This window comes from Agelaius tricolor, unplaced genomic scaffold, assembly GCF_023055355.1.
Source record: "Agelaius tricolor isolate 1412-34295 unplaced genomic scaffold, bAgeTri1.0.p SCAF_21, whole genome shotgun sequence".
Classification (NCBI taxonomy): Eukaryota; Metazoa; Chordata; class Aves; order Passeriformes; family Icteridae; genus Agelaius; species Agelaius tricolor.
In genome coordinates this window covers 7,415,044-7,434,749 of record NW_027269281.1, presented here as the reverse complement: position 1 = coordinate 7,434,749, position 19,706 = coordinate 7,415,044, and the positions used below count along the sequence as shown (strand labels likewise).

Below are 19,706 nucleotides of genomic sequence, written 5' to 3'. Positions count from 1 at the left end.
AGGCATGGAAATTAATTGGGCCCCATCATTCACTCCTAGCAAAGAAGGAAATTATTGTAAAATAAGTAGTGGTATGAATCTTAAGCACAGAAGCACTAGATCAGCTTCTCCACTTTTTCCCAGAACTTGATCTCAGGTGGAAAATCATGCCCAATAATGCCAATCCCACAACAACCACTCAGAGTCGTTTTCTAAAGAACATAAACTTGTTATGCCACTCAATGCTTAAGACCAAGACAAGGATACAAGGCCACTTACCTTTACTTGTTGTCTAGCTTACAGAAAAATCTCTTAGGTTGAGTAGCAGACATTAGCATATTGCCCAACATCCAACAATCTCTTGTGAGAAACTGAGTCATCTCTTCTTAGATAAAGTAACAAAACTTGTGGAAACTTTTCCTCCTTGCCCCAGATCAGATGTGATAGTGGAGCCCTGGAAAATATTAAAGATAGACTTTGAAAATGTTAGGCTTTGTGTTTTCTCAGATCACTGCACCTGCGTAAGCAGTATGATAAATGATATAATTGTTAGATGTGATGATTGTTTAGTAACTACATATAATTATTGTATAATCATAAGAAGAATCATGAGAAACTATGTTAGAAATTTAAGGGGGGAACCATGAGAAGCTATGTTTAGCTGAAATCTGTGTATACAATAGAACAATATAAGTTTAATAATTAACATGAAAGTTACATAACGATAGAGTATAAAACACGTTCGCCTCGAATGTATGGTTGGAATCAGATTTGGGTGGAAACTACCCCGATTCCCAGAGCTCTTAAATAAAAAGCACTGCATATAATCGCTTATGTGATTATGTGTTTTTGAACGCTAAGAGATGCTTGTGAAATCACACATTCTCAAGGAAAATAAAACTCTGAGCAAAATATTTACCCCTTCTTTGCAATGGAACAGATATTTCTTGACATGCTGAGAGAAACTCAAAATCACTGTCAAACCTGTGTTCTATGAAGCTTTGGGGGAAAATAATTTAAACCAGCAGTAGCTAAGACCATTCATAAAAAATGTCAGAATTGCTTTGGTTTGAGGGGAGTCCCACATTGGGGAATTTGGAAGAAAACAAACTAATTAAAAACTACTTCACTCTAGACAAGAATATAATTTTGAACTTTGGAGCTTAACTAAAAAGTAAATGATTATGAATTCTGTTTGCAACAAGGGATTATGGAAACTGAAATTAAAAACAGTTTCTTTATTTCAAGTAACTAAGAAAAGCAGATGGAAAACATAAGTCAGAAGACTAAAAGTATTGGAGCACTGGAATTGGCAAATACCTTATCTGGCTGAAAGACTTCCAAGCGTTCTTATACTTTCTCCTCCTAAATGTGCATTTCCTTCAGCTATTGATAATCCATCCTTTCCTATGGGTTGAAAGAATACAGAAAATCCCTGAGTGAGTCAAAGCACTTGGTACCTCAGAAGTCAGCTCCATCTCTATACTACTGCCAGCAGAATTACCTTTGAATCCTAACTTTCCTGCAGAAGGAGAGATAGTTTACTCCAAATAAGCATCATGGAGAAGCAAAGGCATATTGGTGGTTTTTTCTCTCTGGTGTTTCATGCATACAAGTGCCATGTATGTCCCCAGGTCTGGGAAGTGGATTTACTGGCTGCATCCTAACATGCTGGGAGAAACACCGTGAAATGTTAGTGTGGCATTTTACTTCTCACACAAGAGCACAAGGCCAAAATTATGATTCCAGGGATTATCTGTGAACTGTGTTTAGGCTGTGTTCATGAATAAATAACATCCAGGAGAGGGTAAACAAAGACATTCTTACACTCCATGGGTTCTTAAATCATTTGCTTCTGGTTCATATCTGCATAACACCCAGGAGTAAAAGTTCTGAAAGTAATAAATTGTTCCCTGTGATATAAGTGCAAATGAAACCAAAAGCCAAATTCCTGTACTTGTAAAAGCAGCAGGATCAAAGATGACTTAGAAAGGCAATAAGGAGCTGCAGAGAAGATTGAAAAGGAAATGATTGCAGGGTCCAAGTATTTGCTGGCAATTCATGGCCTTGCAATGTGAACTGCTATATTCCTCCAGCAGCAACTGAGTCTCTCAGAACAGTATATGTTATTCCCAATCTTTCAAGAGCTGCTCTAAATGCTACATCTTAAACCAGACTACTCTTTTAGCTATTCTTCATGCAAAATAAAAAGAGTATGGAAAAATAAATGTACTTGCTGGTTTTTCTAAGTGCAGCAGAATCTATTAGTTCCTTTTCACTTTTACTGTTCCAAATGTTTCACAGCAAAGGTAAACTTGCAAATTCCAATTCCAATGAACTTACATTGCTTTTGCTCTTTTATATCCTTTTTTTTTCTCATTACATTCATTAATGAAAGAATGCTTCTTACTCAGAAAGGATTTAAGGAATGGATAAGATCAGAAAGCATATAAATTAACTTTTTCTAGACAGAGTTTTTCTTAGACATAGGCAGCAGTGCAGCAGAATCAGCAGAACTGGTTGATGAAAACCAATGTATAAAAATAAATACTTGGATTTTACATTTACAAATCAAGCCTCAAGACTTGCATGAAAATGCACAACTGGGAGACTCAGTACAACTCATTTAACAAAAGTATTGCCTAGAACAGAAAAAATCCTCTTTCCTCCAGTCATGCTGCCCACAATATACACAGAGGGAGACTGAACAGAACACCAGGAGAAAATGGTGCCACTGGGATAAAGGATTTTGACTGCAATTCACATTTTGGAAAGCTCCATGGTGAAATGGTGGCAAGAACAGAGCTAGATTTTAAGCTAACTGAATTCAGTCATTTTCTTGCTTTAGAAATGTTTCCTAATGCACAAGAGAAAACCTTTCTAATGAATTCTATGCAACTCAGAACAGAAGGAAAAGCAACTGAAAAATAGTAATATCTCAAAAAGTGAAACAGAACAGACCTATTAAAAAGAGGGGTTTTTTTCAGTCACAGGTTTAAGTAGTCAAAAAACAACTGAAGCTCTTTTATATTCTGCAGTTGGACCTGTAAAGTGTCACTGGGGTTTCTTAATGAAACACCACAGAGTACTGGGAAAAGACCATCAGGTTTTTGTGGTAAATTCATAATGGGCCTGTTTAATTTACTTTCTCTGTTGGTTTTCAGGCACTTGTTCATCAGAATTTATTCCAAGTAAACTCAAGGTGCCCTGGGTTTAAAGACCTTGAAGTCACTTTCTGTTCATAGTTATTGATATAATCAAGAAATGAAACTTTATACTGCAAAGACCAACATTACAGACAAGAACCACAGCTATAGACTGCAAGGTATGGCCTCGCAGTGTGTGCCTCTCTCTGAAAGGGAAAAGGACATCAGGAATAATCTCCCTCCTTCTCCTGATTCTTTTTTCCCTCCACTTTGCCAACACATAGTCGTTCTTAGATGATGAAATGAAAACAGACTAGGTCTTTTTGACTCCTCTCACAATTTCTGCATTTGACTTCAAATTTAACCTTAATTGCCTTCTGTTTCCAACAATTTTGCACCATACTGACTTGCAACACCTCACGTATCTTCTCCTAGGAAATATGTCAATAAGTGCACTGTACTATATAAATACTTAAAATGACATGCAAACCTGAATGATTAAGAATGTAATGTGCTTCACTGTCTGTCATTCAAGTGACTTGTTACTTCACAAATTAAATCAAACACTAATGTCCATCTAAAATCATCTGTAGCTTGTTATCTAGTTTGACTATTTGCTTCAGAAATTTCTGCTTTCAGGAGGATGATGACTTAATATTTAATCATGGATTTCCAGAGAGAAACAGCAACAAGAACGCCTTACATGAATCTCACTCTTTTAAACTATGAGTATTTTGTTTTAAATAAAAGAGTAACCTTGCAGGGAAAGATGCAATTCTCTGGGGGTGATTTGGCATTTTTCATTTTAAAACTTAAAGTTAAAACATTCAAAATTAGAACTGAATTGCCTGAAATTGTGACAAGAAAAATTTTGGATTTTCTTTGCAGGGTAAAAATTAGTTGGGGATTTCTGGTCCTTTGAAGAAAACCTGAAATGTTGTATTTAATAGTAATTTAAACTGAAACTTCATTCCTTCAAGGTTAATTGTGCAGCAGCTGAAATCTAAAAGCTCGTTTTCGTACAGCTTGTGGAGGTTTATTAGCTGTAGGAGACCTTTAAGTAGACTCTAGAAGCACTGCTTGCCTTGCCCGTCAATATATCACAGAAAATTAGACAATGAGCATTTGGATGTCAGAAAAAAGACAAACAACTTTATTTTGGAAAAAAATTGACACAATTGAGTATGCCAAACAGGCAACATGGACTCTTTCTGTGATTTCTAGCATCTCTGGGGCATGAGTGACACAATGCTCAACCAGATTAAGCTACATTTGTTGCTGGGATGCTCTACTGTTTTGGTTCTCAAGCGCTGCACAGATGAACTGTAAACTGTAAATACAGATTTACCTGTTTACACTCTGAAAATTTGGACACAAAATCCTTTCATTCAGTACCTATGATATTCCAGTGATGACTAATTCTAGGAACAATTTCACATGCACAGCTGGAACTGCAAGGCTTGCTAATTAAATATCAAGGTAAATAATTAAGACTCTCAAGTGTTCTGAAATTACAGAAGTCCTTAAAGGTGCTGAGGTAACACTTATCATTCCTGACAGATCTATAAAAACACAACCACAAGCAAAGGGCACCTGTAAATCAATGACAGGGAGTTTAAGTACCATGGTAAAACTACAGAATTAAGACTTCTATCTATACAATGTGTGCAAGGCAGAGGTGTAAGTCCCCAGCAGAACAGTGGAAGTTATGTCAAAAGCAGTGAAATAGCGATGCCATTTAATGATAGACTGATTTGACAACATATTTTAATGCATCACTTCACATACATAGTTTAGTCTAGAAATTTCTGTCCACATAAAATCATAACCTTTTCCCCCCCACCCCAAAAATCACATATATAGCCCCCTAAACTTCTATATATGCCTAGATGTAGATACACAGACGTACCTGTGAAAGGCAAAAGTGATACCATGTTTTGGTGTGTTGCCTTCCTTTATAAAACTGATCTTCCTGATCACAGGATGATTTATAGTTAACTGATGAGAGGTGCTTCAGAAGAACCAACTATTATAAATGTTTTATATTTGGCCAGATGCCTCTTTTTTGCCTTTAAATGATGATCAGTGCATATATATAACAATAAGCATTCTTATAAGCAAAATCTTGCACATTACAGTCCCATCCAGCAAGAAAGATTGTTAATTGGTGCCAGCTATTAAATGAAAAATTGCTTTATGCTTCCCATAGGAAGATGTAATGCGAGTTAAGGAGGATACTATAACATTTATATGTAAAATTATTTAATTATGTTAGTTGGAATTTTATAAAAACATTAACCAAAGACACGTAAGTATGGCAAGTTTCAGCTCTTTGGATTTTTTCCCTTGGTAAAACTAGAAACAGTATGAAATGGCACTTTGTACAGAGAAAATACAGGAACTGTTTGTAGAGACCCCTGTTATTCCTCAGTATTCACAAGTACAAATGAACAAGAGACTTCCCAGCATGGTTCTATCATGTTCACTTCCATTTCAGCTACAAAAAGAAAACCTGTGGTGTAAACATGTGACATATTGTGCTGAAAATGGTAGCTGGACTAGTATTTGACATAGTTGAAAGGAGAAAGATGGGAGTGAAAATTTTACATAAGTTGCAAGCTTTCCTCACATGTTTGGAGCACAAAGCAGAGCTCCTCTTCATTTGTGTTACTGGAAACTATGGTAGCTAACAGATGTGATGCCTGCAGAAAACAACAAATAAGGATCACCAGCCAAGGGATCTGTTCGGCTCTGAAACTACACAGGATGCTGCAGTTGCTCATTTCCTACAACCTAGTGGTATTCAAATCACATCTAAAAATTTGGGACAAGAAATAGACTTGCAGACCACAATAAAAATAGACAGCAAGGTCAATAAAGGCCAAAATGAGGTGTCTGAATAAAACACTCTGTAAACTTATGCCATGGCTAGATGTACAGAAAAGAAGTAATATTTTAGATAGCCAAATACATTACTTGCAAAAATCAATACAAATAAAGTCAGGAAAGGTTTTCTTGCTATTTTTCTTAGGAAAAAGAGGATCTCCAGTCAAGAAAAAAATAATTGAGTCAGATTAAAATGAAAAACTATATAAAAGCATATTCATCTTTCCTTTGACTAACTTTAAAAATTAATTACAAGAAAATTATTAATGGATATTGAAATGCTAGTCCAAACTAAAAAGGCTTAATACCATTATTACTTCTTTCAGGTGGTAAAAATGATGATTGTGGTTGTGCTGACATTTGCTGGCTGCCCTACCACATTTACTTCATAGTCACTGGGATCTATCAACAATTAAACCGGTGGAAATACATTCAGAAAACCTATTTAGCCAGCTTTTGGCTTACCATGAGCTCTACAATGTACAGTCCCATTATCTACTGCTGTCTTAATAAGAGGTAAGAGCTGGTTATGAAATGAGGTGCATAACTTCACCAAGAACATAAACTGCTTAAATGAAAAAAAAAAAGACAGAATTTTCACTGAAATAGCTTCCAGTTAATGGGGAAAAAACAAAATGGAAAAAAACCCAACCCTTTTCTTAAGGTTTGTACTTGAAAAGAAGCCCCAAAAACCCAGAGGCAGACTTCCAGTAAATATTCTGGTCTACTTAAAATTTGAGAGCAAAATGCAGTTTTCAGAAACCAGTCCTTTCCATGTGCACCTCCAAAATTTTTTCTAAAAAAAACTATAGCATTTTAATGGTTTTGGTTTGCAAAATATAAAAATAAAGAAGATGGTAATTAGTGATATAGAGTGCAAGCTATATGTTCACCAATTGTATACCCAATTTTGTTTTGCTGGAAGAATGCAATACAAAATGTGATTTACTGTGTTCTGTAGATCTCAGCATTAGATTTCTACTGCGCTCCAAGAGCTGCAATAGGCTGATAAATATTATACAAATATTACGCATTACTTAATACTAAATTACAGTATTGTTTGATAGCAACGCATTATGCTCTGAATTTCAAAGGCACTGCACCTATTGAGTTTGGGGACATTTTACAGATACTTGCTAGCCTGAGACTACTGCATTCCAGAATGGACTCAAATCTTTCATTTCAATTTATAGGACCAGGATCTACACAAACATCATCCTGGCCATCTTATTCACCAGTATTTCTTCTAGCATTATTGGATAAAGAACACCAGGAACAATTAATTACTTCACAAACTCAGTCAGTATGAATCAGTATTGATTAAGTAATCTTAAATATTATTTTAAATCTCCTTTGACTTAGCAGCCAGTGCAAAGTTTAATTACTGTCAAACTTTATAGCAATATTGCAAGGTATTTCTAAACCCCAACTAAAGATCGTGTAGCACTTGTCAAAAGGAATCTAATCAAAAATGAAGTGAACAAATCCTAACAAGTTTTTATTGGTGCAAAAACACTGGTGTCATCCTTCTTGATGAGGATAACTTATGACAATTCCATTCATGATCTTTTAAAAAGACAAGGTAATGACTAAATTCATAGAGCCTTCTGATGAGCTTTTCATCATTTACAATTGTTTAAAGACGAGGAAAAATTTTAGCGTGCCAGAACAAAACTAACTAAAATGGCAAATTTTCCATGAATTTCAACAGAAACCAGATTTCACTAAGTGTCCAGTGTCTGCAAAATCAAAGGCAAGGAAAAATGAGGCCTCATTTTTTTCAGTTACTACCATAAAACTTCTAAACCAATCCCATTTTCTTCAAAAAGTTGTTATGGCACAGTTACAAAAGTATTTATAAAAAATAATATCTCTGATGTGGCTTATGTTTGACACTTGCAAACTGCAAAATTAAATGTCTGGATTATAGAATACAGCCCAATAAAAATTAATATTTTGAGACATACTAAAGGTCACCTTATTCAGAATTTGATGCAAGAATGAAGTCCTGGCAACAGTGCTCTTATAATTAAGTTCCATATTGAAATGAAGATACCAGAATATCTGCTTCCTTTTCATTAAATAGGAAAATAGAGCTTGTTGCTGGGAGTCAGATCAATTCATGCTTCTGCTGCATCTAGTATCAGACAGAGTTAGAACATCTAGCCCCAGCATCATCTTCCAGGCTAATTAGGATATTACGTATCTAGATAAAGAGAGCATTATTTCAAGATGAAGAAAAAACATGCCCTGAATTAGAAAGAGGATGGAAGGTGCCAAGAAAAGTAATACAGTTAAAAGATGTTTTGGTTTTACAATTCCTGTCACTAAATCCATTTCCATCAGAGGCTCTTTCAGTATTTTTCCAAAATATGGACTGCATGTAAACAGAGAATGCTGAATAGCAACCTACCTGCTCAGTTGTCATCATGTGAGAACTCCATGGCAAACTTAAAAATTTGAGGAAGGAAAAGTCACTTCTGTGAGATCTGTTAACTTTAACTGAACACTAGATCTGAATTTTTACCTGCAGTCATCACTGTGGTCGTTTAACCACTGCTCCAAAAAACTTACAAACAGGATAAACAATGGAGCTGATTGTTTAAACAAAACAAGAGAAGCAAGACAAGTGAGAAAGTCAGATAAGCTTTAGGTGTAGGTGAAAAGGTCTTCTTTTTCCAGTTATACACAGATAGATAGAGAATTGCTTTTCTAATATATTAAGCTTTTATTCTGGAAGCACATACACAGAAAATGTAACAATGGCCTTTATAGTGAATCCCTGCCTCTGTATGAGTATTGCAAACACTGACGCTCTAAAGCTTTAAAATACCTGTTTGTAGATTGCTCACATTCAGATTTCAACTTTCTAGGATCCTCTTAATTATTAAAAATTATTTTCCAAATATTTCACATGAACAATTATTAGTCATTAACTCATTCCCATATAAGCATCTCTGTTAGAGAGAAACACAGAAGGGATATTGAAATTTGGAAACTTGGATGGTATTTTAGAGAAAAGAAAGTTAGGAAGTTTCTTGCAGAAAGAGGAAGAAAATATAGGTGCAGATCTCAATAGAGGTCAAATCAAAACAATTTCTATGAAGACAGTTCTGTGAAAGTTGGTGTTTGTTTACTTTGCACAGGCAAAAGACAGGAAATTCATTATAAGGAAAATACCACTGTTAAAATGCAGGGACAGCATATAGAAAATCAGAAACCGAAATGAGTTGTTACCACTATCTTTTTTGCCCTACTCTGACTTCAGTCAAGGAAACTCCCACTGACTTCAGCCCACCCAGGTCTAGGGGCAGGATAACTGGCCAAGTCAGTATCCTGGCAGCACTGTGTGTTTTCAGATGAAGGCCTGGGGCCTTGCAAGCCCAGGCTTTCACCAGGCTTCTTTCCTCCCTAGGTTCCGAGCTGGCTTCAAGCGAGCTCTGAGCTGGTGCCCCTTCATTGAGGTGTCCAACTATGAGGAGCTGGAGCTGAAGGGGCAGCCAGGTTCCACCCCACGTGGCAGAGCAGCCTCTACGCTGCGTCCAGGATGGACTCCAGCATGACGGTGGTGTTGGACACTAACGATGGAGACAGCGTGCACGCCAGCCATAAGAAAAGAGCAGCTCCAAGGGACCTGAACTTCAGTGGTTGCTCACAGGAATTCCAAGACTGTCTCCATGGCCTCAAGCCTCATCAGTTCACTGCACACATCAGCAGATGTTTATTCCTAAAATTTCACATTGCTAGAAGGGCAACACTGGACAATGTTCTCCTACTTTGGAACTCGGCATCCATACCACAGGAAAGCAAACCAGATTCCACTAATAAACCCTAGCTATAAATATTGTGAGACTTTTGGGAAATCTCTTCCTTTTTTTTTTGCTTTGGAGAAGAAGAGGAATTTGAAGACATATGTATGTCTCAGTCCAAAAGCATAGTTGAACCTTAGCCGCAACAATGTTTGTAGGGATTATCCAGAATAAACCAATGGCATTAAAAACTTTGTTTCAGTTGTCTCTGACCTGTGGCGTTTGACTTACCAAAACATAACAGGCTCCTTTAGTTATTGAAGCAGAAATGTACTGTGTTTTCCATTATGAGTGTATTAATTCTACAGTAACAAAATTACGTAATATTTGATTATAAAGATATATTTATAATTAACACCTAATGAGCCCCAAGTCTATAAAGCTGTTTCACAATTTAGCTCCATTCCCAGACAGATAAAATTAAGTTCACATGAATGCAGTTCAGCTCTGTCTGCAACAGTAATTTTGCAAATATATATAAGAACAGGAGAACATGACTAAGAGACTAAGTTAATTCTACCAAAGTTTGCATATTAGTAAACATTAGACTCTAATGGGATTGTACTTCTAGGGGAATATATTGCTTTGATGAATCTCTCATAGCTTTGTATCTTAGTTCTAGGGGTAAGGTCTGTCTCCAGTGACCTTAACAGAACCTTTCTGATTGACTTTAGAAAGGCCAAAAGATTTTAAACTGGAGATTCATATATGAAAAAAATAACACTGTGGCCACAGACTCTTCTCTGCAGAAGTAACAAGATTCATGATGAAAAACTTCCACTGGAAAAAAAACCCAAAAAACTATTTGGGCTCTTTTCACAGTTTTTTCCATAACTTGATGCATGTAAAAATACTCCTGTGCCTGCCTCTGAAAATATGCTAGGCATTCTTACACAGATATCTTCCCACTGAATTCAGACAAAATCTGCTTACCATCACTGTTGCAGAGGAAGCTGAATGTAACAAAAAAAGGGACCAGAGAGCAGCCTTAGTTTTAGTTAAATGACTGTGTCAGTTGCATGGATAGACTGGTTACATGAATGTTTGTTGTCAAACAATTAATAAAAACACAAGCAAGAGTGTGACTGTCTTCCTGAGTTAGCCAAACCAGCACAGGACAGTGTATATCTGGCTGAACCCAACACAGTACCAAAGCTGAGCAATTAATAAAGAGACATTTGAAGAGAGAAAGGCTTGAGCTGGCTTTAGTCCACATTCCTTCCCAGCAACTGGGGATGATCAGCATTGTGACAGTGAGCATATCAAACAAGACCAGTAAAACAAGAATCATATTTGTATTGTGATTCATGTATATAGTCAATTGTTATGTTCTGCTAAGTGTTAACTTGTACTCGTATAGTGATTGCAGTGCGCTGTGGTATCACTTACTAAATCAAAATCCTGCATAACGTAAAATATCCTCAAATACATAAACCTGATACATTAAATTCTCCATGTACAGAAAAACTGGAGAACCTGGTCATAGAATACTGTACTCTTACAAAAATGAATCACAATTCCAGACTCACACTTTTTCTATCTATAGCCTGTCCTAGGGTGACGTTATGATGCTTGTATTCCCATTCATGTGTTCTGTTAATGTTGGATATTATGTTCTGTACCTTTAAGACCAGCTCTGAAAAGGGAAAGTTTTGTTTTGGTTTTCTTATCAGCCTGGCGGGACACAGAGACTGCAGCTTTTGCTTCTGCTTGCTTTTGCTTTTTGCTTTGCTCTCTCGCTCTTGCTTGCTTCGCTTCTGCTTGCTTTTGCTCATTAGCTAGTTTAGCTAAACTGTCCAATTTCTTCCTGGACTGTTTCTCCTTTCCTTTTTCTGATCATTTCGAACCTGCTCCGGACTGGGACCTGGGAAACACCAAGATCCTGCACCTTGTGGCCTGCAGCAGCTGCCCCAGTGCCAGAGGGACTGAGAACAGAGTGACCACCCCCCAAGAGAGACTTTCTGAATTTGTCATCTTTTTTTCAGAGCGGTGTCATCCGGTATTGTTCATTTTGTGTGTTGGGGGGTGCTGTGCTTGTTAAATAGGTTCTTTCCACTCCTCTCCGAGGAATCCTTCCAGAACCGGTTGGGGGGAGGGGCTCTGTGGGTTTGCTTACTGGAGGAGCCCTCCTTTGGAAATTCTCCTCCAAATTTGCCCTAAACCACGACAAGCCTGATATTAAATCCACTGAAACAATCCATTCATTAATGACTTCCCTTTTAAATGTCAGTCCATGCTTTTCAACACACTATTTCTCTAAAAAAAGCAGGTATTTTCCAACATTGTAATTGTCATGCTCTCATATTAAATATTAAGCCCCGAATGTTTCGGGGTGTGTCCTGCCTGGCTTCATCTGGCCTCGCTGCTGGACCAAAGGCAGCAGCTGTGGCATTTTTCACCCCAGAGATACCTTTGGCTGGCTAGGTGCTGCAGCTGGGCGCTCAGAACAAGTCCAGGCAAAATAGGAACTCAGTTTACCTTTGGTAGAAAAGGTTCAGACGGTGAAGAGAAAAGGAGCGGGTTCTGCTGTGTAGCTTAGATCCAGAGTTTATTGTAGCATGGTAGATTTCTGACTCAGGCAACCCCTCCAGACAGCCAGACGACAGAGACAGAACCACGGCAGAGACCACGGCAGAGACCCCCCGACCGCATGGTTTCGTGTTCTTTTAAGCCCCCGGGGACAGGGGGAGGGGACGGACAGGTGAGGGCCAACCAGGTGTGAGCAGGGGAAGGGTCAGGGGATGAGGACGCTAGGACAAACCAATGAGCCCAGGCCTGGGGGGCATCTGCCAATCACACGACGCCTTGCTGGAAGGTGCGAGGCAGGAGGGCACAGGGGGAGGCGGAAAGGTTACCACACCTGAGGGGGTTTGGATAGTTGAAACAGGAAATGGTGACACACTGCAACACTCTCACTTCTCCTTGTCTTTTTTTAGAGTGTAGTAGTCCAGCAAGTGTCATGCAATGCCTATAAAAATACTTGTGAATTTTTTCCCCTTAAATACTCTGTTTTAAGAACTTTAAATCTTTACAGGTTTTTAACAACTCTGTTAAGAACATCCAGGATAGTCACACACAAAAAAAATGATGCTAAGTACATTAACCTGATGGTGATGTACTACAAACACATGCTGTGAAGTCCTCTGTCTGCTCATGTACAACTTGTGAGAAACATACATAGAGAAAAGGTATACTTGTTAAATAAACAGTCTTTTCTAACAATGGCTATTATGAAATCAGTGTTGATAAATTTATTGTTTTTAAATGTAGAGTATAAATTTTAAAAAGCTGTATATAAAAGTACAGCAGCATAAATGTATAAAACATCATCTTCATGTAACATTTAGGATTTTTCATTGACAAATATCAAGAAAGCAATGGTGGCCTCCTCACACTTGTACCTCTAGTGAAACAATTTCACTTTAAGTGTTTATGATATGACCTCCTGGACAACTAATCCATTAATATCTCGCTATATTTTGGTGGGCTAGAAGTATCAAAAACACCCTCACCATTCCTGTAGTTCTTCTGAAGTTACAGGATATTCCTGTTTAACAAATTAAGAAATCTCTGCCTGTAATCACAACATTACTTTAACAAAACATTACAGTGATAATATGGTGCAAATCAATCTGTGTCTCAGCCCCCAAGAACATGCAGGGTTACACAGTTAAACAAGTAGCACAGCAAAAGCTGTGACTGACAGCAGCTTCTATATGAATTATTATTTCTGAACAAACATTTTCAGCAAGTGGCCTGGTCACTATAAAACGCCTTACAGGCCTCCTGACCGCCCTCACTGAGTGTTCAGGAAATCAGGTCATCCTCAGTTTGTGTCAATAAGACTGTTCAAAGTAGTAGTGGGCATACAGAGCACTTGCTCTTGCATGATTGCTGGTGTAGCACTGTGGCTGTCTCATGTCTACAACCTTTAATCCACACTCTTCAGTTTTGCTAGGAGTGAGTTAAGGAAAACAGACAGATGCAGAGCTAGCTTCTTACCAAGAAGGGCACAATAATACTCCAAAACAGCTGTGATTAAACAGCATCAGGAAAGGTCTTCTGATCCTGAAATCTTCTGAAACATGTTCATCCTTCTCATTATAACAGTTTGTAGTACTTCAGCCCAGGCTCCTACTGGAGTCTGCCTCAAACGCATGTGTGATGAAGAGATCATTGCTCCCTGAACAGCCATTTTGCAAGGACATTCCCTTGGTAGAGAACAGGTTTAATTTTCACATCACCAAAGACAAAAAAAATCAGCATCAGTTTACTCTGTCATTCCCACGACATTGGCTAAACTTGCAACAAAACCCCCAAAAAAACCGAAAAGAACCCCTCCCCCCAAAAAAAAACACCAACACAGCCAAACCAACTTAAAAAGCAAAACATGACTATTTAAACAAGCCCCCTCATTTCTTGTCTCAAGTCTTTGTGGTGGTGCATTCTCCTCCCCACACTTTTCCTTGAACCACTCTACAACCTCAGGAATCTCCACTGGGCATTGGCCTTTGTGTGATGAGTTGAGTGGTCAAGCTTCCCTTGACCATATGGCAACTCTTGAGTGGTTGAGCTAGGAACATCCCTGAGATGAAGGACAAGAGCACAGTCAGTCCCCCACTTACAGCCTTGGGACATTCCCTGAACCATAACTCGAGGGGAATAATACCATTGTGGCCAGAGTTTTGAAAACAATTTGGAATTGTTTTAGAAACTCCAGTCAGTACTGATCTGAGGATGGAAATTTTACAGATTACATCTCACTGCCCTATAAATAGGGGTCCTAAGTGAGGCCCTTTGAGCTTCCCTGGACTTCAGTGGGGTGCACCAGAATCTCCCTTTGAGTGGGAGATGGCTCTCAGAGCTTGCAAACTCTCATGTTTGTGAGAAAACTGAAGACAGGGCATAGGCAGATAAAGTCTCACTCCTTGAGCCTCAACCAAGGAGAAAAGCCAAGGCACTCGACAGGGTATTTGACTGAAATCACAGGGAATTTTTCACAGGTACTTCTGTTCACACTTCATTGTGTCTGTGTGCATGCATGTGTGGGCATTGATTTAAATACCCTGTAGCAAGTATAGCATAAACACTGACATCTCAGAAGGATAATTAGGTCACTACTGCAATTTTAGTCAATTTTATTGAATTACTTTATAAATGTTGAATTAGAGCTAATTGATTAAGTACTACTTAAATCCTTTAAGCATGAAACATTGATCAGATGTAAGGCTAAGTTTTTCAAGGGCATCTACTCTGAACCTTGTGACTCCATGGGAAGGTCTTCCTTCCCTTTGCACCCAAATCACTTGCATCCCTGGTCTCCATGCAAAGAATTCTACTGATTTTAAGCCAATATTCCTTTGTATGCTTCATTTAAGTAGTAAATAATAGAGTGAACATTGCCATTGAACTTGGTTGCACTTTCACACATTTATTTAAAAACTTATTTTTCTCAATACCTGTGACAGTGATTCTTTAAGCTACCTAAACCACTCAATTGTGACAAATTGGCATCGTCAGCAGAATACTAAATCAGGATTTGCAACAGTCTTCCACATAAAAGCATGATCTTGAGAGGAAAAATTAACTCCAAGCAAGCTCAGGGTACTCGGACAGGATGCTTTCAGCAGATTGCAGCCTGGATCTCTGGCTGGAATCCCTTGACAGCCTTCCTTCCAGTTCACTTACAGCACATTGTCAAGGTTGGGAGGCACTGGCAGACCTGCACAGAGTGAGCTATTTGCAGCACGTTTACATCTGGTAACTAAAGGTGTCACTGAGGAAGGTCACTGATCAATACCAACATGCATTTTCAAAAATAACATACAGAAGGAACTGATGAAAAAAAAGAAGAAGAAAAGAGGTTTTAGAAGTTGGTGCTTTTTTATCTAAATTAAACCATTCAGGTATTTTGGAAGTGGAAGTTCCTCCTTTAATACTGGGGATTTTTTTTCACACCAGTGAAGAAGAACCTATTTCACTGATATAAATTTCAAAACCTTTCAGACTGTGCCCACCAGGATACAGGATTTAGAGAAACTCTTGTTCCTTTTGCACTTATTTCAAGGGGTTTGAAGTGCCTATTCCAAGTAGAAATGTACTGCTGAACTTCTTCCTCTAATTCAAGATGAGTTTAAATTTAAAGTCCCAAATACTTTGGGCTGTTTATTAAAGAATACCTCCAAAGATTGCTACAAAAGATGCAGGAGATACTACTAAGGGTATACATCTGTTTACAGATATCTTGTGAGTTTCCTGTATTAAATATTGCAATTCAGTTCAGTTCAATTTGTGTCTTTCTGTTCATGAGCAAATTCAAGTGGTTCTACATTCATAAATCAAAATGATCTGTTGAGACCAGTCAATGATAATTCTTTATCAGCCCATGAGCAGTTGCTGTGGGTATTTAAATACAAATTGTATTTAGATGAGTTCATATATCACATGGATATAGTTACTGGCTAATTGAATTGCTTCTCTCCCATCTATAAAACTGAAACATGCATATTGCATTACAACTGGCATCGGATATCCCAAAGCAAAGGGTTAAGCTTTAAAACACCAAAGTTGTTTGTTATGAGTACTCTGCAACAGCCTCTGGAATCACTATCCTTAAGTTTCACAAGGAGTTTTTCACTGCAATATTTGTGATGCAAACAGAAAAAGAGACACCAGGAACACTCACATGAATTGTACTTCCCAAGCACAGTTACTACAGAAATTCATGTTGCCCAGCTTGCTTGGATTTACACGCTTTAGATTTTAAAAAATCCATAACCAACCAACTAATAATTTAATCAGTAGGTGTTCACCAATTAAATGCTACAAATGTGCCAACACCTGAAATGCTCAGCAGTTCTTCTACAACACTGCCCACAAATTCACATGCAAGTGAAGGTAACAGATCAAGGCTGTAGATACTACACACATCAAAACTTCAGGCAAGCTCCTTCTTGAATGCAAAGGAAAACTTCCTGAACAGCATCTCCAGATTTGATGAGGTTCTGCCAGAGGAGGTCTGACCAAGGACAGAGATATGTTCCAGCATCAAAGGACTTCAGAGCAGTCTTTTCAGCAGTCCAGCCAGCAGCTCTTTCCTGTTTGCAATACTGAAATCTATATCTTGTATGAGAACTGAAAAACTTAAGGCAGCCAGCAACACCTCCAAGATCAATGGTGGAGCTTTGCCTTGACCTGAAGCTCTACTCAGTAGGACCTTACACTAGGCAAAATAAGTTTTTACTCAGAAGTGTGTTCTAATATATTCACAGCCTTCATTCATTTGGTTGAGTTTGGAAACTTGAAAACATTTAGACAAATGCATCACCAAGAAGGCATGGGCCAGGTGAGGTGGTTCACCTGGAGCAGCTCTCCTGAGGATTGGCAACTTCAACAAGACAGACAAGATGTGATCATAGAGGCATTATTATCTTCACTTCTCATCCTGTGTATGCCCTGCACCAGAGCCCCCTCATGGCTACTAAGTCATGTGATGGCTGTCACCTGGCCAGGCTAATGTGTATGGGGTAGCAGGACCACTGCTAACAGAGGAAGGAGAAAGCAGCCAAACAGCTTGCCCCTGGTCCCCAAACTCCTTTTCATAGTTTGTTAGACATGTAATCACCCTAAAACTAATAGAATGAAGAGATACTGCAGAGCTAGCAGCAGATAAGCTTAGGTACAAAAAATAGCACAGATATATGAACATAGAGCTCTGTGGGGGCTAAAATTTACCTTGAAATGACCAAACTACCACAGGTAAACTTGCCCATGCTGGCATTTGGCTGGACCATTTCTATTATCCCTAATCATCCATGTCCCACTCATAGTACAAGTAGCTACCTCCACATTCCAAAGCAATTACTATCCTAATGTGTACCACGGGGGGAAAAAAATTAAAAAAAAAATCAGCCTAACCATCTGCCAAGCTCTCAAAAAATGAAATGGTAGAACTCCTCACACACTACACGCCTTCCATCTTACTGCCATTACAACACCTTTGGCAGCCCCTCCTTGTTTCAACCCAAGAGAAGCCTGACCCTAAGGCCATGAGGGAGCTGTGGTGCAATCTGACAGATTTCCCAGCATGGCTGCAAGTTCTGACACAGAGAGCTCCACATCTTATCTCAACATAGACCTAAATGCCTGAAAGAGCCAGGAGTGATAATCCTAATTGTTTTCTACCAAATAATTCCATTTGCCTTGCTTGCCACAGTGAAATACCAGCGTGGGTGTTTCACAGAAATTCTCTGAACAAATGATGCACACATATACACAAGCTCCAGGGAAGGAAAACAACCCTAAATGAAATCCACAAGTTTCATCTACAGAAAAGAATTAAGCAAGTCCCCAGTGCATCTTGAACTCTTAGCACTGGTTCTGGGGCCCATTCACAGAGCTCAGAGCCATGCAATAATTTTTAAGTAATATAATAAACATCCAATAATAAACAGGAATTCAGAAATGAGACATTGGGACAACCAAATAGTTAAATGCTAATAATCTTCCACCCTCTTCCACTGGCAAGTGAGTATTTCAACAGAAATCCATGTGGATGTGTCAGAGGTTGATAAGATGAAGTGTGATAATCATATCATTTTGATATACAGCTTTGAGGGGATCTGGATGACCATTTGCCCAATCAATTTAATATGATATTCAGACTGAAATGAATGTTTCTGTTCTACTGAAAAATTTTGCCTGAGAACTAATAATTGCATAAGGGCTTTAACTCTTTTGAGGCTTCTGAGGAGGTGACAAAGGAACTTGGAGTTCAGGTACCAAAATACTTAAGAGCTGTTGCCTTTAGGGGTAGTCGAAAACAGAGAAAAAAACTCCTCTGACACAGGGCACCATAGGTTTCTGGATATACTAAAACAGGTCTCCATGTTTTAATTGAAAAAGCCCTGCTAATATTATTCTGTATTTCCAATTGCTGCGAAAGCTCTTAATAATGAAGGTCAAGTTAACGTTGCTTAAGAGGTAGAGTACTTACCAGGGCTGTTAATTCTGCAAGGTCCACAGTTCCTGCCTGAACCTAAGGATAGAGAAAAATGGAACAAAATAGATTAGAATAAGAAGCTATCTTTTGCCTGACAGATGTGAATTTGAAATTTTGAAAAGCATTGTCTCTGGAGAGATGTTCACTGGTGTTGGGGAACACCAGAGGCAGCAATTCTAACATATAGCTCTGGCCACAGAAGAAGGAGCCTGCACACATGTTCTGCAGAGCACCAAATCATGAGGCAAAGAGCCAGGAACCTCACCTGGAGCTACTTGTGTCTACCTGGCAGGGACTCAGCATTACTCTAAATGCACTTGTGCCACCAAGTCTCAAACCCTTCTCCCAGTTTGTACAATGCCTTTTCTCTCCCCTGTTTTTTGGGTGGTTTTTTTTTTTTTTTTAATGTGATATAGTTTCTCCTCAAACTAAGAAGAAACTTCACCTGCTCTCTCTTCATGGGGCATACTTAATCAGACTGAAGATGAAGGCACAGAATTCCATCGTCTATGCTCAGATTATATGCCAGTCAGCCTCCAAAGAAGCAGCATTACTGTCCTGAGTTTACAACTGAGCATCAGCTGGATGCTTTTAAAAACCAACAACTGTCAACACAGATTAAATTAGCATATATAAGTAACTTGTTATCACAAGTTATTGATTCACAGGGTCAGACTTGACTATGATTTGATTAATCAAAATGGATTTTGCTCTCTCCTACCACAGCTTTGCTGAATGCTCCACCAAATCACACTACTGCTGTGCAAGACACTGATGAAATTCAATCCCTTGAAAATATTTGGAGCTTGCCATATTTCTCCAGTAGATTAAATAGTGTTAGATCTGTCAGTTTCATCATCAGCTTCTGCCCATATTTGCAAATTC

The 19,706-nt window shown here is 38.4% G+C and overlaps 1 pseudogene; it reads left to right on the top strand.

Moving 5' to 3' along the window:
- Positions 1–9,742, top strand: part of LOC139598945 (neuromedin-K receptor-like) — a 33,778-nt pseudogene extending 24,036 nt beyond the window's left edge.
- The last annotated feature ends 9,964 nt before the right edge of the window (positions 9,743–19,706 follow it).